The sequence below is a fragment of the Rhinoderma darwinii genome, assembly GCF_050947455.1.
Source record: "Rhinoderma darwinii isolate aRhiDar2 chromosome 1 unlocalized genomic scaffold, aRhiDar2.hap1 SUPER_1_unloc_1, whole genome shotgun sequence".
NCBI classification, from domain to species: Eukaryota; Metazoa; Chordata; class Amphibia; order Anura; family Rhinodermatidae; genus Rhinoderma; species Rhinoderma darwinii.
In genome coordinates, this window is record NW_027461645.1 from 612,501 (window position 1) to 622,500 (window position 10,000).

The 10,000-nt window shown below is 42.5% G+C and overlaps 8 non-coding genes across 8 annotated transcripts; all 8 read left to right on the forward strand.

The window, feature by feature from the left end:
• Positions 1 to 134: 134 nt before the first annotated feature.
• Positions 135 to 216, forward strand: TRNAS-AGA (transfer RNA serine (anticodon AGA)). The gene has a single exon. It is a non-coding gene; the product is annotated as a tRNA-Ser (tRNA).
• A 1,205-nt stretch (positions 217 to 1,421) lies between these two features.
• On the forward strand, positions 1,422 to 1,503 carry TRNAS-AGA (transfer RNA serine (anticodon AGA)). Its single transcript has one exon. It is a non-coding gene; the product is annotated as a tRNA-Ser (tRNA).
• A 1,208-nt stretch (positions 1,504 to 2,711) lies between these two features.
• TRNAS-AGA (transfer RNA serine (anticodon AGA)) lies at positions 2,712 to 2,793 on the forward strand. Its single transcript has one exon. It is a non-coding gene; the product is annotated as a tRNA-Ser (tRNA).
• A 1,205-nt stretch (positions 2,794 to 3,998) lies between these two features.
• Positions 3,999 to 4,080, forward strand: TRNAS-AGA (transfer RNA serine (anticodon AGA)). The gene has a single exon. It is a non-coding gene; the product is annotated as a tRNA-Ser (tRNA).
• Positions 4,081 to 5,285: 1,205 nt separating this feature from the next.
• Positions 5,286 to 5,367, forward strand: TRNAS-AGA (transfer RNA serine (anticodon AGA)). The gene has a single exon. It is a non-coding gene; the product is annotated as a tRNA-Ser (tRNA).
• Positions 5,368 to 6,572: 1,205 nt separating this feature from the next.
• On the forward strand, positions 6,573 to 6,654 carry TRNAS-AGA (transfer RNA serine (anticodon AGA)). The gene has a single exon. It is a non-coding gene; the product is annotated as a tRNA-Ser (tRNA).
• A 1,205-nt stretch (positions 6,655 to 7,859) lies between these two features.
• TRNAS-AGA (transfer RNA serine (anticodon AGA)) lies at positions 7,860 to 7,941 on the forward strand. The gene has a single exon. It is a non-coding gene; the product is annotated as a tRNA-Ser (tRNA).
• Positions 7,942 to 9,146: 1,205 nt separating this feature from the next.
• Positions 9,147 to 9,228, forward strand: TRNAS-AGA (transfer RNA serine (anticodon AGA)). Its single transcript has one exon. It is a non-coding gene; the product is annotated as a tRNA-Ser (tRNA).
• Positions 9,229 to 10,000: the final 772 nt, after the last annotated feature.

The window sequence follows — 10,000 nt, forward strand, 5'->3', positions numbered from 1 at the left end:
AGTCTGGCTGTTTTGTAAGCACCCAAAGTCTGGCTGTCTTTTAATGCCTTTAGTTTCGACAGCAGCAACCTCTGCGCTTCCAATGATAAACTTACTGAGCTCAGCAGGGTCTTGGGGCAGAGTTTTTTTTATCTGTAGTCGTGGCCGAGTGGTTAAGGCGATGGACTAGAAATCCATTGGGGTCTCCCCACGCAGGTTCAAATCCTGCCGACTACGTCTTGAATTTTCTTCCTCCGTGAAGCGATAAAAATAAGGTAATACGCTTGTGCTAGGTAACAAAGAAGTTTAGTTGCAGTCATATCGTGATTATGCCGTACTCCACTGCTCTGTCACTAATCAGATGCCGGACCCTACATTTAAAGAGGCTCTGTACCCAGTTTATTAATTCCCTATTTACTAATCTAATAGGCGCTTTGCTGCTGATAATTACAGTGTGGTTTGATTTTTTTTTTTAAACGTGTATCATTTGCAAAGTTATGATCATTTTTCAAAATATGCTAATGTGGCTCTAATTGCCAAATAGGAGGTGACTTTCTTTTCACTCTGGGCAGTGCAATGTTTTCTGTATGACCATGTCCAACCACCATACATTCTACCCCTTCCCGTCCCAGCAAAACACAATGTGATCATATAGAATACAGCTTCTATAACCACTTGTGTGTTTAACTGACCATATCTCGGGTTCTCGCACAGCTAGAACTGCGGTCCTGATGTCATATGAAAGACTAGAATCTCCTCTTTCATATGCCACCAGAACCACTGTTCTAGGTAGTCCCCAGCCCGAGATATGGCTGTTTGAATTGATCCCCCTTCCCTCCAGCTTTAGTCATTTACACTGTGAAGCAACTTCATGCCGATTGGACAGTGTCAGAGGCTGTGAGATAGCTCCACCTCAGGAGAATCGCTGGTGTTACCTCCCTCCCAGTTGTCTAATAAAGGCTCCTTTCCATATTTAGAAAAAAAGCTCATAACTTTTAAATTAATAAACCAGGTATTAGAAAACGTCCTCAGAAAATTCATTTCTCCCTTGCAAGATGATTGGACTAATCTCCTTCCGTGGCCAGAATTTGCCTATAATAATTATACTGGGGAATCTACGTAATCTTCTCCTTTCTTTCTGGTCTATTGGCAACATCCAAAAGTTGCTCTATCAGTCCCAACTTTATCTGAGGTCCCAGCAGCTAATCTGTCCCATGCTGACTTCCTGCGCATTTAAAAGGAAGCAATGGAGGCTATTGTCAAAGCTGAAAGATGCAGAATTCCTCCTTACTTTTGTCCTGGAGACAAAGTCTGGCTGTTTTGTAAGCACCCAAAGTCTGGCTGTCTTTTAATGCCTTTAGTTTCGACAGCAGCAACCTCTGCGCTTCCAATGATAAACTTACTGAGCTCAGCAGGGTCTTGGGGCAGAGTTTTTTTTATCTGTAGTCGTGGCCGAGTGGTTAAGGCGATGGACTAGAAATCCATTGGGGTCTCCCCACGCAGGTTCAAATCCTGCCGACTACGTCTTGAATTTTCTGCCTCCGTGAAGCGATAAAAATAAGGTAATACGCTTGTGCTAGGTAACAAAGAAGTTTAGTTGCAGTCATATCGTGATTATGCCGTACTCCACTGCTCTGTCACTAATCAGATGCCGGACCCTACATTTAAAGAGGCTCTGTACCCAGTTTATTAATTCCCTATTTACTAATCTAATAGGCGCTTTGCTGCTGATAATTACTGTGTTTTTTGATTTTTTTTTTTTAAACGTGTATCATTTGCAAAGTTATGATCATTTTTCTAAATATGCTAATGTGGCTCTAATTGCCAAATAGGAGGTGACTCTTTCTTTTCACTCTGGGCAGTGCAATGTTTTCTGTATGACCATGTCCAACCACCATACATTCTACCCCTTCCCGTCCCAGCAAAACACAACGTGATCATATAGAATACAGCTTCTATAACCACTTGTGTGTTTAACTGACCATATCTCGGGTTCTCGCACAGCTAGAACTGCGGTCCTGATGTCATATGAAAGACTAGAATCTCCTCTTTCATATGCCACCAGAACCACTGTTCTAGGTAGTCCCCAGCCCGAGATATGGCTGTTTGAATTGATCCCCCTTCCCTCCAGCTTTAGTCATTTACACTGTGAAGCAACTTCATGCCGATTGGACAGTGTCAGAGGCTGTGAGATAGCTCCACCTCAGGAGAATCGCTGGTGTTACCTCCCTCCCAGTTGTCTAATAAAGGCTCCTTTCCATATTTAGAAAAAAAGCTCATAACTTTTAAATTAATAAACCAGGTATTAGAAAACGTCCTCAGAAAATTCATTTCTCCCTTGCAAGATGATTGGACTAATCTCCTTCCGTGGCCAGAATTTGCCTATAATAATTATACTGGGGAATCTACGTAATCTTCTCCTTTCTTTCTGGTCTATTGGCAACATCCGAAAGTTGCTCTATCAGTCCCAACTTTATCTGAGGTCCCAGCAGCTAATCTGTCCCATGCTGACTTCCTGCGCATTTAAAAGGAAGCAATGGAGGCTATTGTCAAAGCTGAAAGATGCAGAATTCCTCCTTACTTTTGTCCTGGAGACAAAGTCTGGCTGTTTTGTAAGCACCCAAAGTCTGGCTGTCTTTTAATGCCTTTAGTTTCGACAGCAGCAACCTCTGCGCTTCCAATGATAAACTTACTGAGCTCAGCAGGGTCTTGGGGCAGAGTTTTTTTTATCTGTAGTCGTGGCCGAGTGGTTAAGGCGATGGACTAGAAATCCATTGGGGTCTCCCCACGCAGGTTCAAATCCTGCCGACTACGTCTTGAATTTTCTTCCTCCGTGAAGCGATAAAAATAAGGTAATACGCTTGTGCTAGGTAACAAAGAAGTTTAGTTGCAGTCATATCGTGATTATGCCGTACTCCACTGCTCTGTCACTAATCAGATGCCGGACCCTACATTTAAAGAGGCTCTGTACCCAGTTTATTAATTCCCTATTTACTAATCTAATAGGCGCTTTGCTGCTGATAATTACAGTGTGGTTTGATTTTTTTTTTTAAACGTGTATCATTTGCAAAGTTATGATCATTTTTCAAAATATGCTAATGTGGCTCTAATTGCCAAATAGGAGGTGACTTTCTTTTCACTCTGGGCAGTGCAATGTTTTCTGTATGACCATGTCCAACCACCATACATTCTACCCCTTCCCGTCCCAGCAAAACACAATGTGATCATATAGAATACAGCTTCTATAACCACTTGTGTGTTTAACTGACCATATCTCGGGTTCTCGCACAGCTAGAACTGCGGTCCTGATGTCATATGAAAGACTAGAATCTCCTCTTTCATATGCCACCAGAACCACTGTTCTAGGTAGTCCCCAGCCCGAGATATGGCTGTTTGAATTGATCCCCCTTCCCTCCAGCTTTAGTCATTTACACTGTGAAGCAACTTCATGCCGATTGGACAGTGTCAGAGGCTGTGAGATAGCTCCACCTCAGGAGAATCGCTGGTGTTACCTCCCTCCCAGTTGTCTAATAAAGGCTCCTTTCCATATTTAGAAAAAAAGCTCATAACTTTTAAATTAATAAACCAGGTATTAGAAAACGTCCTCAGAAAATTCATTTCTCCCTTGCAAGATGATTGGACTAATCTCCTTCCGTGGCCAGAATTTGCCTATAATAATTATACTGGGGAATCTACGTAATCTTCTCCTTTCTTTCTGGTCTATTGGCAACATCCGAAAGTTGCTCTATCAGTCCCAACTTTATCTGAGGTCCCAGCAGCTAATCTGTCCCATGATGACTTCCTGCACATTTAAAAGGAAGCAATGGAGGCTATTGTCAAAGCTGAAAGATGCAGAATTCCTCCTTACTTTTGTCCTGGAGACAAAGTCTGGCTGTTTTGTAAGCACCCAAAGTCTGGCTGTCTTTTAATGCCTTTAGTTTCGACAGCAGCAACCTCTGCGCTTCCAATGATAAACTTACTGAGCTCAGCAGGGTCTTGGGGCAGAGTTTTTTTTATCTGTAGTCGTGGCCGAGTGGTTAAGGCGATGGACTAGAAATCCATTGGGGTCTCCCCACGCAGGTTCAAATCCTGCCGACTACGTCTTGAATTTTCTGCCTCCGTGAAGCGATAAAAATAAGGTAATACGCTTGTGCTAGGTAACAAAGAAGTTTAGTTGCAGTCATATCGTGATTATGCCGTACTCCACTGCTCTGTCACTAATCAGATGCCGGACCCTACATTTAAAGAGGCTCTGTACCCAGTTTATTAATTCCCTATTTACTAATCTAATAGGCGCTTTGCTGCTGATAATTACAGTGTGGTTTGATTTTTTTTTTTAAACGTGTATCATTTGCAAAGTTATGATCATTTTTCAAAATATGCTAATGTGGCTCTAATTGCCAAATAGGAGGTGACTTTCTTTTCACTCTGGGCAGTGCAATGTTTTCTGTATGACCATGTCCAACCACCATACATTCTACCCCTTCCCGTCCCAGCAAAACACAACGTGATCATATAGAATACAGCTTCTATAACCACTTGTGTGTTTAACTGACCATATCTCGGGTTCTCGCACAGCTAGAACTGCGGTCCTGATGTCATATGAAAGACTAGAATCTCCTCTTTCATATGCCACCAGAACCACTGTTCTAGGTAGTCCCCAGCCCGAGATATGGCTGTTTGAATTGATCCCCCTTCCCTCCAGCTTTAGTCATTTACACTGTGAAGCAACTTCATGCCGATTGGACAGTGTCAGAGGCTGTGAGATAGCTCCACCTCAGGAGAATCGCTGGTGTTACCTCCCTCCCAGTTGTCTAATAAAGGCTCCTTTCCATATTTAGAAAAAAAGCTCATAACTTTTAAATTAATAAACCAGGTATTAGAAAACGTCCTCAGAAAATTCATTTCTCCCTTGCAAGATGATTGGACTAATCTCCTTCCGTGGCCAGAATTTGCCTATAATAATTATACTGGGGAATCTACGTAATCTTCTCCTTTCTTTCTGGTCTATTGGCAACATCCGAAAGTTGCTCTATCAGTCCCAACTTTATCTGAGGTCCCAGCAGCTAATCTGTCCCATGCTGACTTCCTGCACATTTAAAAGGAAGCAATGGAGGCTATTGTCAAAGCTGAAAGATGCAGAATTCCTCCTTACTTTTGTCCTGGAGACAAAGTCTGGCTGTTTTGTAAGCACCCAAAGTCTGGCTGTCTTTTAATGCCTTTAGTTTCGACAGCAGCAACCTCTGCGCTTCCAATGATAAACTTACTGAGCTCAGCAGGGTCTTGGGGCAGAGTTTTTTTTATCTGTAGTCGTGGCCGAGTGGTTAAGGCGATGGACTAGAAATCCATTGGGGTCTCCCCACGCAGGTTCAAATCCTGCCGACTACGTCTTGAATTTTCTGCCTCCGTGAAGCGATAAAAATAAGGTAATACGCTTGTGCTAGGTAACAAAGAAGTTTATTTGCAGTCATATCGTGATTATGCCGTACTCCACTGCTCTGTCACTAATCAGATGCCGGACCCTACATTTAAAGAGGCTCTGTACCCAGTTTATTAATTCCCTATTTACTAATCTAATAGGCGCTTTGCTGCTGATAATTACAGTGTGGTTTGATTTTTTTTTTTAAACGTTTATCATTTGCAAAGTTATGATCATTTTTCAAAATATGCTAATGTGGCTCTAATTGCCAAATAGGAGGTGACTTTCTTTTCACTCTGGGCAGTGCAATGTTTTCTGTATGACCATGTCCAACCACCATACATTCTACCCCTTCCCGTCCCAGCAAAACACAACGTGATCATATAGAATACAGCTTCTATAACCACTTGTGTGTTTAACTGACCATATCTCGGGTTCTCGCACAGCTAGAACTGCGGTCCTGATGTCATATGAAAGACTAGAATCTCCTCTTTCATATGCCACCAGAACCACTGTTCTAGGTAGTCCCCAGCCCGAGATATGGCTGTTTGAATTGATCCCCCTTCCCTCCAGCTTTAGTCATTTACACTTTGAAGCAACTTCATGCCGATTGGACAGTGTCAGAGGCTGTGAGATAGCTCCACCTCAGGAGAATCGCTGGTGTTACCTCCCTCCCAGTTGTCTAATAAAGGCTCCTTTCCATATTTAGAAAAAAAGCTCATAACTTTTAAATTAATAAACCAGGTATTAGAAAACGTCCTCAGAAAATTCATTTCTCCCTTGCAAGATGATTGGACTAATCTCCTTCCGTGGCCAGAATTTGCCTATAATAATTATACTGGGGAATCTACGTAATCTTCTCCTTTCTTTCTGGTCTATTGGCAACATCCGAAAGTTGCTCTATCAGTCCCAACTTTATCTGAGGTCCCAGCAGCTAATCTGTCCCATGCTGACTTCCTGCGCATTTAAAAGGAAGCAATGGAGGCTATTGTCAAAGCTGAAAGATGCAGAATTCCTCCTTACTTTTGTCCTGGAGACAAAGTCTGGCTGTTTTGTAAGCACCCAAAGTCTGGCTGTCTTTTAATGCCTTTAGTTTCGACAGCAGCAACCTCTGCGCTTCCAATGATAAACTTACTGAGCTCAGCAGGGTCTTGGGGCAGAGTTTTTTTTATCTGTAGTCGTGGCCGAGTGGTTAAGGCGATGAACTAGAAATCCATTGGGGTCTCCCCACGCAGGTTCAAATCCTGCCGACTACGTCTTGAATTTTCTGCCTCCGTGAAGCGATAAAAATAAGGTGATACGCTTGTGCTAGGTAACAAAGAAGTTTAGTTGCAGTCATATCGTGATTATGCCGTACTCCACTGCTCTGTCACTAATCAGATGCCGGACCCTACATTTAAAGAGGCTCTGTACCCAGTTTATTAATTCCCTATTTACTAATCTAATAGGCGCTTTGCTGCTGATAATTACAGTGTGGTTTGATTTTTTTTTTTAAACGTGTATCATTTGCAAAGTTATGATCATTTTTCAAAATATGCTAATGTGGCTCTAATTGCCAAATAGGAGGTGACTTTCTTTTCACTCTGGGCAGTGCAATGTTTTCTGTATGACCATGTCCAACCACCATACATTCTACCCCTTCCCGTCCCAGCAAAACACAACGTGATCATATAGAATACAGCTTCTATAACCACTTGTGTGTTTAACTGACCATATCTCGGGTTCTCGCACAGCTAGAACTGCGGTCCTGATGTCATATGAAAGACTAGAATCTCCTCTTTCATATGCCACCAGAACCACTGTTCTAGGTAGTCCCCAGCCCGAGATATGGCTGTTTGAATTGATCCCCCTTCCCTCCAGCTTTAGTCATTTACACTGTGAAGCAACTTCATGCCGATTGGACAGTGTCAGAGGCTGTGAGATAGCTCCACCTCAGGAGAATCGCTGGTGTTACCTCCCTCCCAGTTGTCTAATAAAGGCTCCTTTCCATATTTAGAAAAAAAGCTCATAACTTTTAAATTAATAAACCAGGTATTAGAAAACGTCCTCAGAAAATTCATTTCTCCCTTGCAAGATGATTGGACTAATCTCCTTCCGTGGCCAGAATTTGCCTATAATAATTATACTGGGGAATCTACGTAATCTTCTCCTTTCTTTCTGGTCTATTGGCAACATCCGAAAGTTGCTCTATCAGTCCCAACTTTATCTGAGGTCCCAGCAGCTAATCTGTCCCATGCTGACTTCCTGCGCATTTAAAAGGAAGCAATGGAGGCTATTGTCAAAGCTGAAAGATGCAGAATTCCTCCTTACTTTTGTCCTGGAGACAAAGTCTGGCTGTTTTGTAAGCACCCAAAGTCTGGCTGTCTTTTAATGCCTTTAGTTTCGACAGCAGCAACCTCTGCGCTTCCAATGATAAACTTACTGAGCTCAGCAGGGTCTTGGGGCAGAGTTTTTTTTATCTGTAGTCGTGGCCGAGTGGTTAAGGCGATGGACTAGAAATCCATTGGGGTCTCCCCACGCAGGTTCAAATCCTGCCGACTACGTCTTGAATTTTCTGCCTCCGTGAAGCGATAAAAATAAGGTAATACGCTTGTGCTAGGTAACAAAGAAGTTTAGTTGCAGTCATATCGTGATTATGCCGTACTCCACTGCTCTGTCACTAATCAGATGCCGGACCCTACATTTAAAGAGGCTCTGTACCCAGTTTATTAATTCCCTATTTACTAATCTAATAGGCGCTTTGCTGCTGATAATTACAGTGTGGTTTGATTTTTTTTTTTAAACGTGTATCATTTGCAAAGTTATGATCATTTTTCAAAATATGCTAATGTGGCTCTAATTGCCAAATAGGAGGTGACTTTCTTTTCACTCTGGGCAGTGCAATGTTTTCTGTATGACCATGTCCAACCACCATACATTCTACCCCTTCCCGTCCCAGCAAAACACAACGTGATCATATAGAATACAGCTTCTATAACCACTTGTGTGTTTAACTGACCATATCTCGGGTTCTCGCACAGCTAGAACTGCGGTCCTGATGTCATATGAAAGACTAGAATCTCCTCTTTCATATGCCACGAGAACCACTGTTCTAGGTAGTCCCCAGCCCGAGATATGGCTGTTTGAATTGATCCCCCTTCCCTCCAGCTTTAGTCATTTACACTGTGAAGCAACTTCATGCCGATTGGACAGTGTCAGAGGCTGTGAGATAGCTCCACCTCAGGAGAATCGCTGGTGTTACCTCCCTCCCAGTTGTCTAATAAAGGCTCCTTTCCATATTTAGAAAAAAAGCTCATAACTTTTAAATTAATAAACCAGGTATTAGAAAACGTCCTCAGAAAATTCATTTCTCCCTTGCAAGATGATTGGACTAATCTCCTTCCGTGGCCAGAATTTGCCTATAATAATTATACTGGGGAATCTACGTAATCTTCTCCTTTCTTTCTGGTCTATTGGCAACATCCGAAAGTTGCTCTATCAGTCCCAACTTTATCTGAGGTCCCAGCAGCTAATCTGTCCCATGCTGACTTCCTGCGCATTTAAAAGGAAGCAAAGGAGGCTATTGTCAAAGCTGAAAAATGCAGAATTCCTCCTTACTTTTGTCCTGGAGACAAAGTCTGGCTGTTTTGTAAGCACCCAAAGTCTGGCTGTCTTTTAATGCCTTTAGTTTCGACAGCAGCAACCTCTGCGCTTCCAATGATAAACTTACTGAGCTCAGCAGGGTCTTGGGGCAGAGTTTTTTTTATCTGTAGTCGTGGCCGAGTGGTTAAGGCGATGGACTAGAAATCCATTGGGGTCTCCGCACGCAGGTTCAAATCCTGCCGACTACGTCTTGAATTTTCTGCCTCCGTGAAGCGATAAAAATAAGGTAATACGCTTGTGCTAGGTAACAAAGAAGTTTAATTGCAGTCATATCGTGATTATGCCGTACTCCACTGCTCTGTCACTAATCAGATGCCGGACCCTACATTTAAAGAGGCTCTGTACCCAGTTTATTAATTCCCTATTTACTAATCTAATAGGCGCTTTGCTGCTGATAATTACTGTGTGGTTTGATTTTTTTTTTTAAACGTGTATCATTTGCAAAGTTATGATCATTTTTCAAAATATGCTAATGTGGCTCTAATTGCCAAATAGGAGGTGACTTTCTTTTCACTCTGGGCAGTGCAATGTTTTCTGTATGACCATGTCCAACCACCATACATTCTACCCCTTCCCGTCCCAGCAAAACACAACGTGATCATATAGAATACAGCTTCTATAACCACTTGTGTGTTTAACTGACGATATCTCAGGTTCTCGCACAGCTAGAACTGCGGTCCTGGTGTCATATGAAAGACTAGAATCTCCTCTTTCATATGCCACCAGAACCACTGTTCTAGGTAGTCCCCAGCCCGAGATATGGCTGTTTGAATTGATCCCCCTTCCCTCCAGCTTTAGTCATTTACACTGTGAAGCAACTTCATGCAGATTGGACAGTGTCAGAGGCTGTGAGATAGCTCCACCTCAGGAGAATCGCTGGTGTTACCTCCCTCCCAGTTGTCTAATAAAGGCTCCTTTCCATATTTAGAAAAAAAGCTCATAACTTTTAAATTAATAAAC